This window comes from Aythya marila, assembly GCF_965140915.1.
Source record: "Aythya marila genome assembly, chromosome: 1".
In the NCBI taxonomy this organism is placed as follows: Eukaryota; Metazoa; Chordata; class Aves; order Anseriformes; family Anatidae; genus Aythya; species Aythya marila.
The window spans coordinates 8,699,228-8,718,600 of record NC_139042.1 but is presented as its reverse complement, the minus strand read 5'-3'; positions in this window follow the sequence as shown (position 1 = coordinate 8,718,600).

Genomic DNA, 19,373 nt, shown 5'->3' with positions numbered 1-19,373 from the left:
TGCAACAGTGTTACACACTTGACCTTTCATGATTCCTTTCTTGTCCCTACAACTATTATATTGTTTTAATAAGTAAAGTTTTAAAAATAATAATAAAAAAACAGCTTCCTTACAATGTGAGTCTAGTGTTTATTTTACAGTTTTTAGTTTTTCTGCAACTACCAAAAAAAAAAAAATCAATTTTTGATTGGTTGTTTGGCAGATTTTTTGGTAATGAAAACTGACATTCTCTCACCCTGTGGCTGGAGATGCTTCAAGACCCATAATAAAATCCCTGGAATTTAGTGATACTGCTTCCGCTACACTGAACAATCACCTTATAATGAAGAAATGTCTTTAACTGAACAATTTGGGAATATTCATTTCCTGAAAATCATCTCCCTTTACAGTTGCAGTGCATCAGCTGCCTAATTAAGACTGAAATCTGCATGTTTTATGTTTCAAATGCAGTAATAATAGTTTACAAAGATAAGATATTAAACTGAGCAAAGGCACAGCATGCAACTCCCTGGAGTGGAAGCTAAGCTAATGAACATGTCCTGGCAGACTTCTCTGCATGTTAGAAACAGGAGAAAGTTTCTCCAGTCTGATATTTGCCTGGAAATATCAGATTCCAGGAAATGAGCTTTCATTTAAACTTTAGTATCTGAATTCTCCAGAAGCAAAAAAAAAGTGTTGCTGGCAGTATTCGCACCTGGCATCTGGAGTTTATGTAGTTTTAAAAGACCAGCCACTATTTCATTCAGAAATGGCATCATTGTTAAAAGTTTAAATGTCAGTGGTGCCTAAATGTTTTATCAGGCACAAAAAAGATCATTTGGGTATCCAGTTTCCTAAACTAATCTATCCACATCTCCTGTTTTTTGAATTCATGCCTTTGGCTTTCACAAAACATGCAAGGAAAGGGCAACTATAAGATGCTCCTTTAGCAGAGACATTTCAACCACAACAAAGTCCTACAAGGGAGATGAACATAGTGAAGGGAATATCGTAGAATCATAGAACGGTTTGGATACCCCAGAGTCAGGGTAGAGATGTTGCTTAAAAAAAGAAGAAAAGATGCAGAAAAGTTAGAAAAGAAGAAAAGGTAGAAAAGATGCTTAAGAAGTTCCTTAGAACTGCAGAAATTACTTAATGATAATCTGACTCTGTTTAGCTTTTATCACTTAGGGGTCTGTGAATTTTCCAGGGCACAAAGAGCTATGGTTCTGTCTTGTGTGCCTCGAAATTCACTTCTTCATTGGCTACCTTGGTGAAGCTTCCTGGTTTCTTTCAGGATTTCTCTCTTTGGTCTTTGGTGCCATCTCATCTCCTTGTCTTGATGCTTCAGTGAGGAGCTTTTATCAGTCATTAGCGTTGAGGATCATGCTGCAGTGTCTATGCTTCTTGCATCCAGATTGTACCTTCAAGAGCCTCTTGTCATCCTGCATTAGCATTTCTGATCACCACTGACAGTCAATATTGCTGCAACATATGTATGATAAAACAAGAAAAAATCTTTAAACTGTCCATTAACCCATCTTCAGGCAGTGTGCTAATGTCAGTGCCTTGTCTGAGTGTAGCTGATGTTTAAATAGGCTAAGAGAGTTAGAAACCTAAAAGAAGAAAAAAAAATAAAAATAAAATAAAAATAAAAAAAAAAGGTTACCAAAGGCATCTGCCTCTTGAAATCTATGTATGCTGTTGGGCAATTTACAGGTAATGGATATCTTAGGCTTCATCTGTTCCTGCTAGCAGGTCAAACCCATCCTAGGGGTGTAAATTCCAGAGGAAAATCTTGTTTCCTCTGGTTTTATGAAGAGGAACCTGTGAGTGAGACAGAGGCTGGAAAATAGCACACAGATAGCATGTGGGAAGAAGCAACAGTATTAAATATTCTGCATTACTTTATGAATTTCTTTGATTTTCCCTGACAGAAGCAATATATTGACAAAGTGGACTATGTGACAGGACTCTGTATCTCCACTGGGACATGTGCGCACAAAAGCTTTTATTTCCAGATGGAAGTAAATCTCTGAGAGGACAGCTATAATGTGTTATGAAATCTGGAAAGGCCTGTTGGACTACTATCTGATTGCTAAAGAGAGCCTTATTTCCCTGTTTGCTGATGATTATATTTGCTATGCAGTCGGAGGCTCTGCACATGACACCTCTGCAGCTATTTAGCTGGGTTGTGTCTTCAAATTGTGAAGCCCAAATGTCTTTACTTTAACCGGATCTGCTACAAGAAAAAAGGTGTTACAAACTTATTACCTTTCCCATTAAGTAAACATAATAAAAGTTTGGTTAATTCACTTTTTAAGCACAGCTTTTTATAAAGCATAAAATTCTCATTCCTTTAGCTAAGATCAATGTATTTCTCTTCCTAAAGAGTAGTCAGAATTGGTGAAATGGGCCAGGAGAAAAGGTATCTTCCAACTGTCAAGTATTTCAATGGGAAGAGGGGTTAATTAATAACAAGATCTTCCCACACCATTTGGACTTGTTATAAATAGGATGTTTATATTCTATAAGCCAAGTGGGGTAGATCCAGGCATCATAGGCAGATGAAATCCTAAGACCTGGAGTGTACATGTAGTCAACATCAAAAATAGACTTTTAAGGTAATGAACCTGTTCCAGTAATATGCGAGAATATGAATCTCCCATCATAAAAACATCAAAGATCTATAATTTTTTAACCATCTTGAAAATGTGAAATTAGTATAGTGTGGTTTCCATCCATGTAAAGACCACCTGTAGACTAGGCAGGCATTGTTAAGCTCTACATGATTTTAAAATAAGATAACTTATCAAGGTGCTTTTGGAGGATATGACAGTACATCACATATTTAGAAGTAAGAAGTTAACAGAATTAACTCTGATTGGAATGAAGGGGGGATTTAAATGAAAAACAAATGAAAGTGAATGATGAAAGGAAGAGAAATTAACAGGTCAAAAGAAGTTTTGTTATTCTGCTTGGCTGGCCGTTACTACTAGGCAGATAGGAAACGTGTGTGCAAGGCACATGCTGCACAGACATCCTGCACAGGCTGCATAGAAAGAGTTTTGATTCAAATCTGGGGACAGACTGTCAGGTCAGCCATCTGCCAGGGTGAGGGATGGTAAGGGATGACACCTCCAGCTGTATCCCAGGTCACTTTATTGCTCTGAGCATCTCCCAGGAATGCAGCAGTTCTGCCAAGGTGTAGCAGGACTGTCCTTGTCCAGCAGCATTCTGATAGGCAAAAGCAATCGTTTGTACTAGGCTATATTCCTCACAGTGCCTTGATATTGAGGTTCATTGTTCCTCCAGACTGGAGTGGATGAGCATCCTGGTACTGGCTGGGTTGTTTTTAAGCAGAGGAGATGATACAGGGAAACCCTTGGTGTCTGGATGCACCAGCACCGGCAGAAACTCTTTTTTGGAATCAACTAATCCCAGGGCAAAGGGGCCCAGGGATTTACAGAGCACAGCTCTTCTGGTTGATGTTTTCTCCCCCTTCCAGGAATGAAACCCCAGTTTTTTTCTACTCTAAGTTCCAAGTCTGGTTTTATTTTAACTTGGGGGGCCACTAGCAACTCAAAAGATGCATTGCCCAGGTAAAAACAAACAAACAAACAAAACAAAACAAAACAAAACAAAAAAAACCACCAACAGCAGATGTGTCTCATGAAATCTCATCTCTTCCATAACTTCTGCTTTACTGGACCAATATTGAGTTAACAGACCTCAAAAAGCCCAGTGATGATGCATTTCTTAAGCATCTTTTTCAGGGCTAGAAAATGACATGCTGACACTGATACTTTAAAAAGCATGTGAGTCGGGATTCTTCAGGCCATTCAGCTCCTTTCTTCTGTATGAACACTGCTGAAGGTGGGATGCAGGCAGCTGGAGAGGAGATGGCATTACAGGAGCAGGAGGTGGGAGCTCAGGGGTGATATGGACCCCCAGGGACAACAGAAATGAGACTACCTGAGCAGACACTTAAAGAGAATAGGTAAAATATGCTAGACTAGCTGACTTCTTGAGGTCCTTTTTGACTCAAATTATTCTACAATTCTATAAGAGAAAACCAACACATAGAAAGAAAGGAGAGATAGGGACAATCTGAAGGCACAAATCAGTTAGGGAGGAAAAAAAAAAAAAAAAAAAAAAAGGTTAATAAAAGAAAGAATATGTAACATACTTAAAAACAAACAAACAACAACAACAACAAAAACATTTACATAACAGTAACCTCAGACTTTTTGCTGAATACTTATTCACACAAAGAGAATTTTTTACATTTGCATTTCTTTGTGTGCATGCACTAATAGATAAATTCAGTGTCTTATCAAATTTTTGAGTTTGAACCAATGGGTCTGGGTAACTTCTCAGTGCTAACAGTGACCTGTGATTATGCCTCTGCTTCTTGTTTCTATTTCAATCAATCAGAACAAATTCACTCTGGAAAACCACTGTCTGGGAGAAGTGATAAAATCAGGATACCCTCAGGAAGGGAAACAGGAGGAAGTTTCCCTAGCTATCTATTAATTTTTAAATAATGACTTCAAAGGTGGGTTGAGAACTGGCTGACTGGCTGAGCTCAGAGGGTGGTGATTGGTGGCGCAGAGTCCAGCTGGAGATCTGTGACTAGTGGTGTTCCCCAGGGGTCAGTGCTGGGTCTGGTCTTGTTCAACATCTTCATCAACGACCTTGTTGAGGGAATAGTGTCTGCCCTCAACAAGTACGCTAATGACACAAAGCTGGGAGGAATGGTTGACACGCCAGAAGGCTGTACTGCCATTCAGCAAGACCTGGACAGGCTGGAAAGATGGGCGGGAAGAAACCAAATGGGGTTTAATAAGAGCAAGTATAGAGTCCTGCACCTGGGAAGGAACAACCGTTCATGGTTGTTCATCATGGGGGATGACCTGCTGGAGAGGAACTGTGAGGAGGACGTGGGGGTCCTGGTGGACGACAGGTTGACCATGAGCCAACAATGTGCCCTCTTGGCTAAGAAGGCCAACGGGATCCTGGCATCCATAAAAAGGAGCGTGGCCAGCAGGTCAAGGGAGGTGATTCTCCCCCTCTACTCTGCCCTGGTCAGGCCTCGCCTGGAGTACTGTGTCCAGTTCTGGGCTCCCCAGTACAAAAAAGACAGGGATCTCCTGGAAAGAGTCCAGCGGAGGGCCACAAAGATGATACAGGGCCTGGAGCATCTTCCCTATGAAGAAAGGCTGAGAGACCTGGGTCTGTTCAGCCTGGAGAACAGAAGACTAAGAGGGGATCTCATCAATGTGTATAAATACCTGAAGTGTGGGAGACAGAGAGATTTGGTCAACCTCTTTTCAGTGGTTTTCGGGGACAGGACAAGGGGTAATGGTCACAAGATAGAGCATAGGAAGTTCCGCACCAACATGCAAAAGAACTTCTTCATGGTAAGGGTGACAGAGCACTGGAACAGGCTGCCCAGGGAGGTTGTGGAGTCTCCTTCTCTGGAGACATTCAGGGCCTGTCTGGACACCTACCTGAGCAGTCTGCTCTAAGGAACCTGCTTTGGCAGGAGCATTGGTTCCGATGATCTTTCAAGGTCCCTTCCAAATCCTTCAATTCTGTGATTCTGTGATCTTGCTGTTGAAGTTCAAAAAGAAACCAAGATGCAAGGAGGAAGGGGACCAGTTTCCAGAGACTGTTAGCTCAAATGGATTACAAGAGCTCTTCAATTCAGGTAGTTCAGCTAGAAATTAATCCAACCATCAAGGAAATTGCAGGGACATTGCTGAGTGGGGTTGCCTGAAATCCAAAACTGCAGTCCTCAAAACACCAGGGCAGCTGCAAGCCCCACGACACCCAGCTCTGCATTGCCTCAGTTCCTGGCAGCAGCAGTTCTCCAGGTGCCTCTGCTTTGCCTTCTGGCATGCTGATGGATGCTTCTCTGGTGATTATTCTGAGTAGTTCTGTATCCAATTAATTTTCAGTATTCCTCTACCACACAGCCTTCATTAATTAATTTTTAAATAACGATTTCAAAGTCTTACTGCCACCTTCTTATCTATGTAATTGCCCACTAGTTAAAGTGTTCAACTTTTCCTTCCTGGTGGGCTTCAAAGTCCTATCTCATGCTGCCCTGAGGTGGAGCAATCAATGGAAGTATTGCCTTTCTAGAATAACCCTATTGGGAGCAGGGTTTAGAATTGAATTAGTCAAAAGATTATCTAACCTGGTGGCAAAATAACTCGTTTATTTTATTTTATTTTATTTTATTTTATTTTATTTTATTTTATTTTATTTTATTTTATTACTTATTATAGGAAAGAAAGCAGAACTCTTACCTCTCTCCTCCATGGCTGGATGCAATAACCAACATGGTAAAAAGCCACATGGTCATGGGCTTAATTTTCCTCAGGAAATCCTGAATTGCTTGATGGAGGTTGAATGATCTTCATCACACTGTTTAGAAGCCTTACACCTGTACTCACACACCTCATATCCTGGTGATCTGGGGACTGCTGTAGAAGTACAGATGAGAACCAAGTCTAATATTTACAGGTGCAACTTCTATAAAATCTATAAAATATCCAGCTCTATAACAGCTGTCTCTTCTCATTTTTATATATAGCCTCTATGTGTTTATGGTAAACTTTGTGCATATGAATGAAATGGCTGCTAGAAACAGCTTTGTATTCATGCAAAGCCATGTTTGATTTAAGAGCTACAAAAGCTATAAATAGATCTGGATGTAATTTGGTCTTCTGCTCTGATAACAATAAGTGCATTTATGATGTGATTTACCACCTAATAAAGAAATTAAGGGGTAAAATAAAAAATACAAATTAAAAAATGCAAACAGGGAGAAATTCGTTGCAAAATGTCTTTTAAGTGTTGAGGAAGAAATAAGAGATAATCTTACAATGGAGATTCATAAAAGGGTATTCTCATTAAGTAAACAATTGCAAATCAGAATAAATGCATTTGTCAAATAGATGGGATTGCCACTACGAATATGGCGGAGCAATGTGTTGAAATGATTAAAGAAAAGAACAAGGAAGTAGGAAATAACATGATAACATTATTTCAATTTAAACAGGAAATAAAGACAACATTTCAAAATCACAAAAGAAATAATAAGGTATTGTAGTTCTTGTAGCACATTGAGTAAAGATGTATCAGCAACAGAAAGCATATCAAATTACTGCAGGAATATGGTACTTACAAAAGGGGAAATCAGGATTGCAAATGGCACCAAAAATCACATAGATTTACATCAGGTCTCAGATTTTTATATATTTATTGTCCACTGAATAGCCTCAGTGAAGTATCTAGAAAAAAGAATTCAATAAAAATAGTCTGAATCCTGGAACTAAGTGAGCCCTGCAGTTCCTGCTGAGCTGTAGGTGGACATGTTACTGTTGTATGAGAGACAAAGGAAATATGACGCTAACAACATCGCTTTTGAAGTATTCAAAAGTCACAAGGAAAACCATTCCCAAATAATGACATGTTGGTTTCAGAGATATAAGATTCCTTTAAAAATAAAACCTTATGTTCTGATTTCTGAGCATTTTTTCTCCCATTTTTTCTCATCAGACAAGATTTGGAATCACCGTTTTTTTCTAGAAAAGATAATGAAAGACAAAATTCCTACAGACCTATGGGATTCCAGAATCTGGGATCACCACTAACTTGTGTTAAGAAGCGGTCCAAATTCATAGTCAGTTGCTGAAAATATTGGCTTTGGTACAGTATACATAGCCTGGTATATGTATAGTGCTATATATAGAAAGAGTACTATACATAAGCATAGTAAGTATAATGTATGTGCATATGTATATGGATATGCATATATAATATTATATATATATATATATCAATACTATATAACTGATGTTAGAGATGTGTGTAGTTGTGTAGGGCTGCTAAATTTCCAAAGGGAAAAATAATGTCCAGTGAAAGGAATGGGTAAGAGTTGTGACAGAGGTGAGGTGCAGTCCTGTGTAGGTGTCCTCTCACCTAAATAAGGATCTTTGATAGATACGCCATGCACACAACACTCTTCCTGCCCTAGGACCTTTCACGTTATCGATAGCCCAGTGCTGCTGAAATTCACGTGACTGTTTCTTCACACCAGTATCAATATCCTCCTCTCCCTTACAATCCAGAGCCATCAAGTCTCCTCTCATCCACAGACCTGGATCCACATCCACGGACCTGGCCTCCAGTTCTTCACTCTTGCTGCAGACCATCATTTTCACTAGCTGCAGAAGGCAGCCAAGCTTTGCCCTTCCTTTGCTTCCCCTAGCAGCACAATTGCTGTGACAGTTTTAAAAATCCCTAGCAAGACCTTGCACATACTGAAGTCAATCAGACCAACCTCTAAAGGCAGATAACTAAGAGCAACCTAGAAAATTAAAAGCAGATATTACGACAGGTAAATGGAAGGTAGAATATTTTACATTACAGAATGCTGATTAAAGTACCTTCACAAAAGGACAGTTCATTGTAGTCTCTTGGGATTTATCAGTCTCAGCACATTGATGTACAGGTTGAAAGGCTGATGTAAAATTTACCCTCCTGTCTCTTGATGACTGCTATGCAAAAGCCATACCTCTAACAGGGTGAATAACAAGGGAAATCACCCTCTTAGATTAAGACTTTTGTGCATTTTTCTTTTACAATTTAGAAAGTTAGAAACAGAAAGGAGAAAGATTCAGTAGCTGAGCCACTGAACCATACCTTTCATTCAGCACATGGACCAATTCCCTGTGAGATCTCCTTTATGATCCCCCACCTCACTGGAACATCTAGATTCCTTTTTGTCTTTTTCTTGTGTCCATTTTTGTTTTGCCACGAGTGAATTACTGGGCTCAGAGAAATCTTCACTAAAACCAGGGCTAGCCTCAGCCACAGAAATCAGCACAATCAATTGGGTCATTAAGCTCTCAAGATTGCAGCCATTAATAAGAAATCTTTTAATTTGTTTATAACTATGACAACAAGATAAGCGTTTCTCAGATAATTGTTCTAGCTTTTTCTCAGATCATTTCCCTCACACAGCAGGAATCTCAGGGTAGCAGAACTATTGTAGAGCCAGGGAGGACTTTAAATGTACTCAAAGACTAAACAAATTAGTGGATGAGGAGTCTACTGAGGAATGACATATAGCTTACGAAGTTCGTGAGCTGAGAACAGAAGGTATCTGAGACAATATCAGGTAGTTATGCTCTGCTTATTCTCCCTTCATTGCTTTTGGTGACTAGTGGAAACGAGGCACTGCCCCTTTGCTCTAACCCAGAATGATTCTTTTTATGCAGGACAGGGAACGAAGTCAGTTGAAGTCTTATCTGGGGACTACTAAAAGCCTTCTTCCAGTAGAAAGTCAGGGTATTTGGGTAAAAATTTTCTGGCCTGTATTCTCAAAAAGCAGAATTATATATATAATAAGATAACAGTTCTGCAATAGCGGCTGGAAGCCAAGCTATTTGATATCCTAAGTAATTATATTCATATTCTTAACAGCACATAAAATGTCACCTTGCATAATGACAAATGGCTTATCCTAGATTTTCTTTTACTCATATAGTCAGTGGTTGGACTTATCACAACAGGCTTCTGGTTCCTAAGAAGTCAACATCTAACCTAAGGTCATTTCCTTTTCTCCCATTTGGCTCTGGAGAGGAAAAAAAAAACATCAAGGGATCACACTTGTTGAGGTTTCTATTTTGAGAGGATCCTTAAGTATGATTTGACATTGGCTGTCACAGAAGCATACATTACCAGAATAACTAGTTGAATTTTAAGGGAGGTGCATTATCACATGATGTACTGACTACAATTATGGAAAATGAGGCCTAAAAAAATAATAATCTCCAAATGTACTAAAATGTAAGAAGTACAGCATAAATGTGGAAAAGTAGATAACATATAAAAAATCCTGTCCCTTCTAATAATCTTAGATTAACATCCTGTATAGGCCTTTTTTTTTATTTTTTTAATATGTTGAGAATGTTTTTTTTTTTTTTTCCCAAAAACTACAGATCTTCTACAAGGCAAATGACTGCAGATTTCTATTTTCTTATCCATTTGTTTGTAGTTTTCTTTGGTATTTGAAATTGCTTGTCATATCTGAATCTGCTTTTGAGCCTGTTTACAAAAACAAGTAAGATGTCAGGTTACTGGTGCATTTTCCCTTTCCTTCCTTCCTTCCTTCCTTCCTTCCTTCCTTCCTTCCTTCCTTCCTTCCTTCCTTCCTTCCTTTCTTTTTTTCTTTCTGCCTGCCTGCCTTTTCCTTTCTTCCTTTTTTTTTTTTTTTTTTTTTTTTTTTTTTTTTTTTCCCCTTTATTCCTTTCTTCATTTCTTCCTTTCTTGTAAATTGGCTCTTTCATGGTTGCACCTTGCCCGGCAGTCTTTTATCTTTTGTCAAAAACAGTAATAGGTGAAGAATATATACATATTTTCCAACCCAAGATTTTAGCCAATTCTAACCAATATTTATGCTGCAGTAAATTTTCCCCTCCAGGTCATTTATATAAGGTGTACTACCACCTCCGAATGACTGTAAGTTTATTAAACTTGTCAAAACCCATTTGTGAGGTTTTGGATAGTCAACCTATAGTAAGATATATCCTATCAGCCCACAAAATGATGTATGTTTTCCATTTGTTGCATTTTATTTTCCCCTCTTTATCTCTGTGGTTGTCCCCTTTGTACTCTGTACAGTTTTGACAGTTTACAGTTGACCCCATTACACTGTTCTAATTGATGACTGTTTGAATTACGATTACAAAGCAGCTGTATTAATCTTGTAGCACATCTGACTTGTTTTACCATATTAGCCTGCTGGGAAATCCTTCAGAATATTATGTCCACACATTAAGCTATTAAGCTCTTTTGAACAATCAGTTCAAACTAAAGTTTTAGCCACAAAAAAATCCATTTATTTTGTTTAGAAATCAGTCTCATAATTTCTAGTAATTTAATATTCTTTTTTTTTTTTTTTTTTTTTTTCCCACAACATTAAAACCAAATTTTGTGTATATTAGATGTCCAAAGAATATTAATTTTAGCACAGGCAAATAGAATGAATATCATAGACAGCAAAAGATGTGAATTGTAAATTTTCCAGTTTTTAAGTATATAGCAACAAACTGAAGGTTTGAAGAGCTTTTTTGTTTTTCCTCTTTCCTGTCTTCTGAAAATGACTTGGAATATTTACCAAGATGAATGAAGCATGCTCAGTTTTCACCTTGCCCTGGGAAATCTTTTTGCCTCATTATCTCATTCTATATAGAAGAAACAAGAAAGGAATGTCTTCATTGAGGACATATGAAGCAATTCATACTGTTTTGGGTTGAACTTTTTTGTTAATGGAACGTTCTGTAGATAACATTACTATTTTTCTGTCTTAACTTTGTGATAGTTTCTACATAGTGATGCCACAATTTGATATAATAAATGTTTATTTACATAGGTAGATGGCAGATACATATATCTGCATTATGGTTGCCAGACTTACATGGACAAAAAAGATAAGTGAATTTGGAAATCTGAGTTGGGAAGCACCCTTTTCCTTGGGAGCAACACAAAATCTCAGCAACACTTAATCTCATAATTGACTTAAAAGTCATATGTTGTCCTTATATTGTCCATATGTTGTCATGTCACTACATGAATAAATATCAGATTAGGTGCATGAGTTATGGTCTGAATAGGTGTGATCTTCCTAATATTTCATGTACTTGATAGAAATGAAGTCAAGTTAGCATAATATTGAACTTCACACAGTTTATCCCACTTTTTCAATACCACTTCTTGGCTCATACTTAGCATTTTCCTGCTTTGTGGCTTCTCCAATATTAAGCATTCTGCCTACCAAGATGTCCACAAAAACAAACAAACAAACAAACAAACAAACAAAAACTCTCTTTAAGAGGGGATTTATAAAGTGTTGTGTTATAACTAGTGAAAATCACCCCTCTTTCACCACACTGCATCATGAAAATGTTTGTTTTGTATTGAAACACAGTGTATAGACTTTTTAGACAAGGTGTTGTGTAACTGAATTAGAAAGATATAGCAAAAGTACTGTTTTCTTTAGAATAATTTCAAGAATTTCTCTCTCAGCATAACTTCAAAGCTCATGGATCTGTTAATATTTCAGTGCCCCCAGACTTCCTTTTACACTAACACAACAGAATTATTCTGTAGGTGGACCAACAGCCTGCTATATTGAGATAAAATCAGCCTTATTATTTTACTACATGTAATGGAAGTAATGCTAAAAGTTGTTAATTAAAAGTTACACATTTTGCATCAAAGGGTTTTCAATATAATTACAGACTGTACATGAAGTATGAGGCCACACAAGTGTGACTGAAGTAATCTTACACATTACTTTATTCTTGGTCCTTATCTCAATTATATGTGTCTTTTAAGATAAAGAATTCTTCTTGCTTGGTGTAGTGAAGGTTTCAAAAAGTATTGGAGCTATTCTCACAGATGAATCTGAAAGAAAAGGAATAATGCAGCACATTAACTAAAATGGTCTTTGAGACTTCTGACTGGTTTTGCAGGTGATTAATTATACTCTAAAATTATCTAGCTTTATTATTCTTCCTACAAAATCCTAAGAATGGCATTAAATGTTAGTTCCATGCATTTTCTGATAATAAAGTATCTTTTTTTTATGCATGTTTCTTGCTTGCAGTGAAGCAGAAAGATTATGAAATGTCTTTCTAGAAGAAAATCTGCACCTAGGTAAGTGAACAATCTAACTTACTGATGTAAAAAGTAATGGTTTTCTTAGTAAAGTAAAAGTCGTGGTGGCAGAAGCATCTTGAAATGCTGACACTATAAACAATCTACCAAGCTAAATAAAGATGCTGATTTTTAACTCCCATTGTGTCATAGCAGCAAGAAATATTGTGGATTTTTTTTTTTTTTTTTTTTTTAAGGCTTTTTCATTACATCCATCACATTGATTATTTCATAAGATTTTTTTCATAACACTTTTTTTTCTGTCCTTGTTAAACTGGAAAATGTGTGGCTGTCTCATTGTCTGCCTCTGGGGCTAGATCCACCCACCTACATCTTTCTGTGTCCAGCTCCCACCAGGTCATGAATAGCAGACAACTGAGCTAGAAGAGAAATCTCTTTATATGACATAATAATGTCCATGTCTGTTTACGATAAGGTCTTAGAGGAATCTCTTTCTGTTTTCACACCTTTTTCTCCTAGGAAGGGATATTTTGGCATCCAAGAACACACAACTTTTTTTTTTCTAGGACACACAACTTCATTGAGTTTGGCTCACACCTATGCTCACTGCAAGTTTTACCCAGACAATATTAAATGAATATGCTTTGCTCCTTTACTGTTGCAACTCCTCAGAGTTGCAAGAGAAAGGATTGCAAGAAACACAATTGTTTTGAGATCTATCTCTGGGTTCTGACACTGTTCCAAGAACCTTCTTGTGGGCATATTATATTTGAATTTGGGTGGATACTGGGGAAAATAAGCTTTCAGGACAAAAAAAAAATAAATGGTTGGAGATGAGCTTTGTGAGGAAAAAAATAACTGCCTAGACTGGAGGATAATTATATGGTCATTCCTACCATAACAGGTAATAGAGACTTGGCAAGGGGTTTCATCTCTAGAATGTAACAACACACCACACTTTAAATCAGGTACTTACCTCCACAAATAAGCAAAAAGATTTAAAGATTTCTCACAGCAGTCTTGAGTGAAATGTTGTAGTAACATTCAGTTCACAACAGATTTGAGGCCCTGGAGCTTGAGAGACCGGTAGGTGAGGATTAGATAGAAAGTCTACCCAGGAGGATACCTAGGGCGAGGAAGTCAACTCCATGCCTCAGAACTGCCTCCAACAAGAAAGAAAGAAGGGTGATTGTTGTAGGCAACAATCATATTACCATTTATTAAAATTGTTTTTTATTTAGCATACAAAAAGGTTTACATTTCACAGTTTTTTCTCATGTACGGCATGTGGAGAGACTCATATCTACCAATTTATCTTTATCGATGATCTGGATGAGGGTATCAAGTGCATCCTCAGTAGGTTTGCAGATGACACCAAGTTAGGTGCGTGTGTTGATTAGCTTGAGGGTAGGAAAGCTCTGCAGGAGGATCTGGATAGGCTGGACCGATGGGCTGAGGTCAACTGTATGAAGTTCAACAAGGCCAAGTGCTAGGTCCTGCACCTGGGATGCAACAACCCCAAGCAGAGCTACAGGCTGGGAGATGAGTGGTTGGAAAGCTTCCAGGTGGAGAAGGACCTGGGAGTATTGGTTGATAGTCGGCTGAATATGAGCCAGCAGTGTGCTCAGGTGGCCAAGAAGGCCAACAGCATCCTGGCTTGTAAAAGAAACAGTGTGGCCAGCAGGTCTAGGGAAGTGATTGTCCCCCTGTACTCTGCTCTGGTGAGGCTGCACCTCGAGTACTGTGTTCAGTTTTGGGCCCCTCGCTACAAGAAAGACATTGAGGTGCTCGAGCGAGTGCAGAGAAGGGCAACAAAGCTGGTGAGGGGTCTGGAGAACAAGTCTTATGGGGAGCTGGGCTGGGGGAGCTGGGTTTGTTCAGCCTGGAGAAAAGGAGGCTCAGGGGCGACCTTATCGCTCTCTACAGGTACATAAAAGGAGGCTGTAGCGAGGTGGGGGTTAGTCTATTCTTCCATGTGCCAGGGGAGTTTTAGGTTGGATATTAGGAAGAACTTCTTTACTGAAAGGGGTGTTAGGCATTGAAATGGGCTGCCCAGGGAGGTGGTGGAGTCACCATCCCTGGAGGTCTTTAAAAGACATTTAGATGTTGAACTTAGTGATATGGTTTAGTGCGGGACTTGTTAGTGTTAGGTCAGGACTCTTCAGGATGATCTTGAGGTCTCTTCCAACTTAGACAATTCTATGATTCTGTAATTATCAAGAGATAACTGGGATTCAGAGGCCGTACAGAAATTTTCCTCCAAGAGGAAAAGGAACACTGAAACCCTTCCAAGAGGAAGGGAATAGTGAAACCTGTCCACTAAGTTAAGGTTACAAATCCAGAAGAGGAGATCTGTTTTTATCTTACAGTTGCGAGTGGAAGGATTAAGCAAGGATTACATGCTAAATGATCAGGAGCAAGAACTGCTTACTGTCTTATTGCTTTGTTATAACATATTTTTCCTTCTTGCCCCTTCTCTTCTAATTCTGCAATGGATCACCTCCAAATGCTCTAGTGGTATGATACATATTCTGCTTGTTTAGTAAATGGAAATACATGGTTGAATCTGTGTTTCTAGATCAGGACTGCTATACAGGATGTTTGCTGATGCTGCTCATCCTTCTGCCCCCTATCCTGACCTGAAATGGAATACTCTTTTGGATTTCTACTTTGAGACTCTTCATTTCTCAGTGTATACTTCTGGTGTTTGTTCCATTTCTTGTTCTCTCTTATAATCCTTTGGGATCTTTTAATACTATAAGTTTTTGACAAGAGGAGAAGGACTTGGTTTTGTTGGCTGACGAGAAGCTCAATGAGCTGGCAGTGTCCGCTTGCAGCCCAGAAAGTCAGATGTATCCTGAGTTATATCAAAAGCAGTGTGGCCAGCAGGATGAGGGAGGGGACTGTTCCCCTCTTCTTTGTTCTCATGAGACCCCACATGGAGCCCTGTATTCAGCTTTGGGACCCCAGCACAAGGAGGACATGGAAGTATTAGAACAAGTCTAGAGGAGGGCGATGAGAATGATCAAAGTCATTGAACCTCTCCTACAAAGGCAGGCTGAGGGACCTGGGGATGTTCAGCCTGGAGAAGAGAAGGCTCAGGGGAGACCTCACAGTGGCCTTCCAGTACCTAAAGGGGGCTACAGGAAAGCTGGGGACGGACTCTTTGTCAGGGGGTACAGTGATAGGACAAGAGGGATTGGCTTTAAACTAAAAGAGTTTAAAAAGTTTAGATTAGATATTAGGAGGATACTCTTTATTGTGAAAGAGGTGAGGCACCGGCACAGGCTGCCCACAGAAGCTGTGGATGCTGTATCCTTGGTGTTCAAGGCTGGATGGGGCTTTGGGCAACCTGGTCTGGTGGGAGGTGTCCCTGCCCATGGCAGGGAGGTTGTTTATAAATGGTCTTTAAGGTCTCTTCCAACCTAAACCATTCTATAATACTATGATTCTATGATTCCAATTCTTTTTAAGCATGTCTCTAAAAAGTGGCTGTTGCAACTAGTAATAAATGGACTCATAAAACTTTGCTAGTTTAGATTTAGCTGTGGGAAAGAAATAGTAAAATAAGCATGATGAAACGTAGCTCAATAAGATTATGCACTACTTCATGGTATCACGTTATTATGAGCTTATCATCATCAAGAATTTATCTAGGTTTGCTAGATATTATACCACAGCTAGTTGGCAATAGCCTTCAAGTGGCCACCGTATTCTGAAATCACTGAATCGTTTAGGTTGGAAAAGACCCCCAAGATCATAAAAACAACTGTTAACCTAGCATTGCCAGAGGTACCACTAAACCGTGTCCCTAAATACCACTTCTACATGTCTTTTGAATACCTCCAGAAATCAGTGATATAATTCTAAAATAGATATTCTTTTAATGAAGTGCCTTTACGTATTTCTGAATAAATTACTTTTATTACAAAGCAGAAAGCATAGAGATGTTATACAGAGACAGACAATTTGGTTGCTTTCCACCACGCATTGTTAATATCTTAATTGCATTTTTCCACCTGCTTTTCCCTCTTGAACTGAATTTCATCCATTCAACAAAGTTGCTAGGGATAATTAGGAAAGGATAATTAGGAAAGATGGGGTATTGTCACATCCTTGCTGCCAAGAATAGGAAGCTGCTCTTTTGAGCTGTAGCTTGTCCCACTTGTGGGCTAAACTTACCTAGAAAAGAACAGTTCAGGATGAATAACATGTTGGAACATCTGACATAGGTTTCTTTCCTGTTAGTGTCTTTTCTCTTGTAACAGTTAATGAAGAGAAGCTCTTATAAAGGAAGGTTACCTGTTCTATCCACCTCTGTATTCTTCACCATCTCTTATTGTTATTCATGTCTCAGTTGAGTAATTTGAATACATTACAGTCTATTGCAAAAAGAGACCTGAAAGGTAGAAAAGATAGAGGGGAGCAAAATGATATATCTTTCCTGAGACTGAAAGTAGTGTCATCAAAAAAGTAAAAAATAGCTTAAGAGCACATAACTCTTAGGTATAAATTACTCTAGAAACACTAAAAGTTCTTTGTAGCACTTTATGAGTTTGAATTAAAACTATGTCTCTTATGGTTGCTTTCATGGTAGACTGGTAAAGGAAGATTAAGATTTGAAACATTTACACTTTTTCTCAAATACCAGATCTTCTTAATACCAAAAGAAACTGCTACCTAGATTTTTCAGTCTGAAGGGATGGTGAAGAAAGACAATGCTGGCAAAATTATTTATTCAACTATAGATCATCTTTATCTAACTAGAGATTAGATAATCTTTAATCCCCCCACATAACTGTTTTTATTTTGTTTTGTTTTTATAACAATGAATTGTGTTTTTCTATGTTTATTATGCTCCTAAATTATCACTGCAATATGTGTATCACCAGCACGTTACTACTCCTTCAGTTAGCCCACTCTATCAGTCAAATCACTTCCTGTTATGTATAACAGCATTTATTAAAAAGGCATATATACTGTTTTCTTTGTGATTTTGAAAATATTTTATTGTACCCTGAACACAGATATGCCATATGTGGTGTCACACACATTAAAGGTTCCAGCAGCAGATTAACTGCTGCTGCACTTCCCCATGTAGCTTTTTAAATATTTGTTTGGATGTTTGTTTCTGCAGTGAGCAGGATTTAACATGATATAAAACCAATAATGAAGCAATGAAGTGTTCCCCTGTGCAGAATTCTTACTGCATTTAATTGGCACAATGGAGCGCTTTATGGCTAGTGTTCTTGGATATATGAAAGTTTACTGCTATTGTGCTGCAGATGTTTCTAGGTAACCTTTAATAGGAGTGGGAAATATAGATCTTTGAGATTGTTGCTCATGCTTTATGAGCATATTTTATAGAAATCTGTGGAGTTGGGGCTGACCTGCTGGAGAGCAGCTCTGTAGAGAGAGACCTGGGAATCCTGGTGGACAGCAGGATTACCATGAGCAAGCAATGTGCCCCGGTGGCCAAGAAGGCCAACGGTATCCTAGGCCTGTTTAGCCTGGAAAAGAGAAGGCTGAAGGGAGACCTCATCAATGTGTATAAATATCTGAGGGGAGGATGTCAAGACGATGGAGCTGATCTCTTTTCAGTTGTGCCCAGCAAGAGGACCAGAGGCAACTGGCACAAACTGAAGCACAGGAGGTTCTGGCTCAATATGAGGGACTACTTTACTGTAAGGATGATAGAGCTGCCCAGAGAAGTTGTGGAGTCTTCTCCTCTGAAGATATTCAAAACCCTCCTGGATGCCATCCTGCACAATGTGCTCTAGGTGATCCTGCTTGGTATGGGGATTGGAGTAGGTGATCTTCAGAGGTTCCTTCCAACCTCGTCCATTCTGTAATTCTGGGAATGACACAAAATATTGGAGACATTATTGCCTGAGAGAAGGGCACCAATAATCAGGAGTTCAGTAAACCTCACAGTCATGATGCAGCTTAGTGGGAGACTCACATTAGTCTTCTGCAGGCATGGAGACCTGTGGAAAATCATTAGAGAAAAAGTACAGGAAAAACTTACAGTCAAGGTTGGAAAAAGGTTCTGATGCTATTCACAAGGTAAGAAAATGCATTACTTGTAATATTATTTTAAAGTATAAAGCAATTATATATAGATGTGCCTACGCACATACATATCATATACGAGTTCTAAATACTTTCTGAATATGATGCCATGACTGTTAATTACATCTGTTTAACAGCAGCTTTGTGAATAACTGGGTGAATTTTTTTTGAATATAACATTCCACCTTGTTATTTCTGTTGTAGTTTGGACTGAACAGTTAATAAAATCCATGTAATCTGTCTGAAGCCCCAATAAGTCACTAAACCTGAAGGGATTAACAATGACTGAGATGTTACTAGACAATACCTGCAAATGGAGTTGTCTGGGTTTCTTAAAAGAGTTTTAAAACTCTTTGAGATTGGCGAGGCTTATCTCTTCATGCTTTTTTCCTACGGTGCTACGGTAGAAAGTTTTTTGTCCCCTGCATGTTTCATTTCCCTGCAAGCCATATCATTAATGAGCATCTTTACCAATAAGGAGTTCAGGATGGCTCACTGGGATGAGGTGCAATATTCTCAACTCAAGCTCAGACTTGAGCTCTGGTACAAATGATAGTAATCCTGGAAAATCCATGGGCATCCAGGTCCATAGATATTCTCCTAGGGAAAATAAATAAATAAAT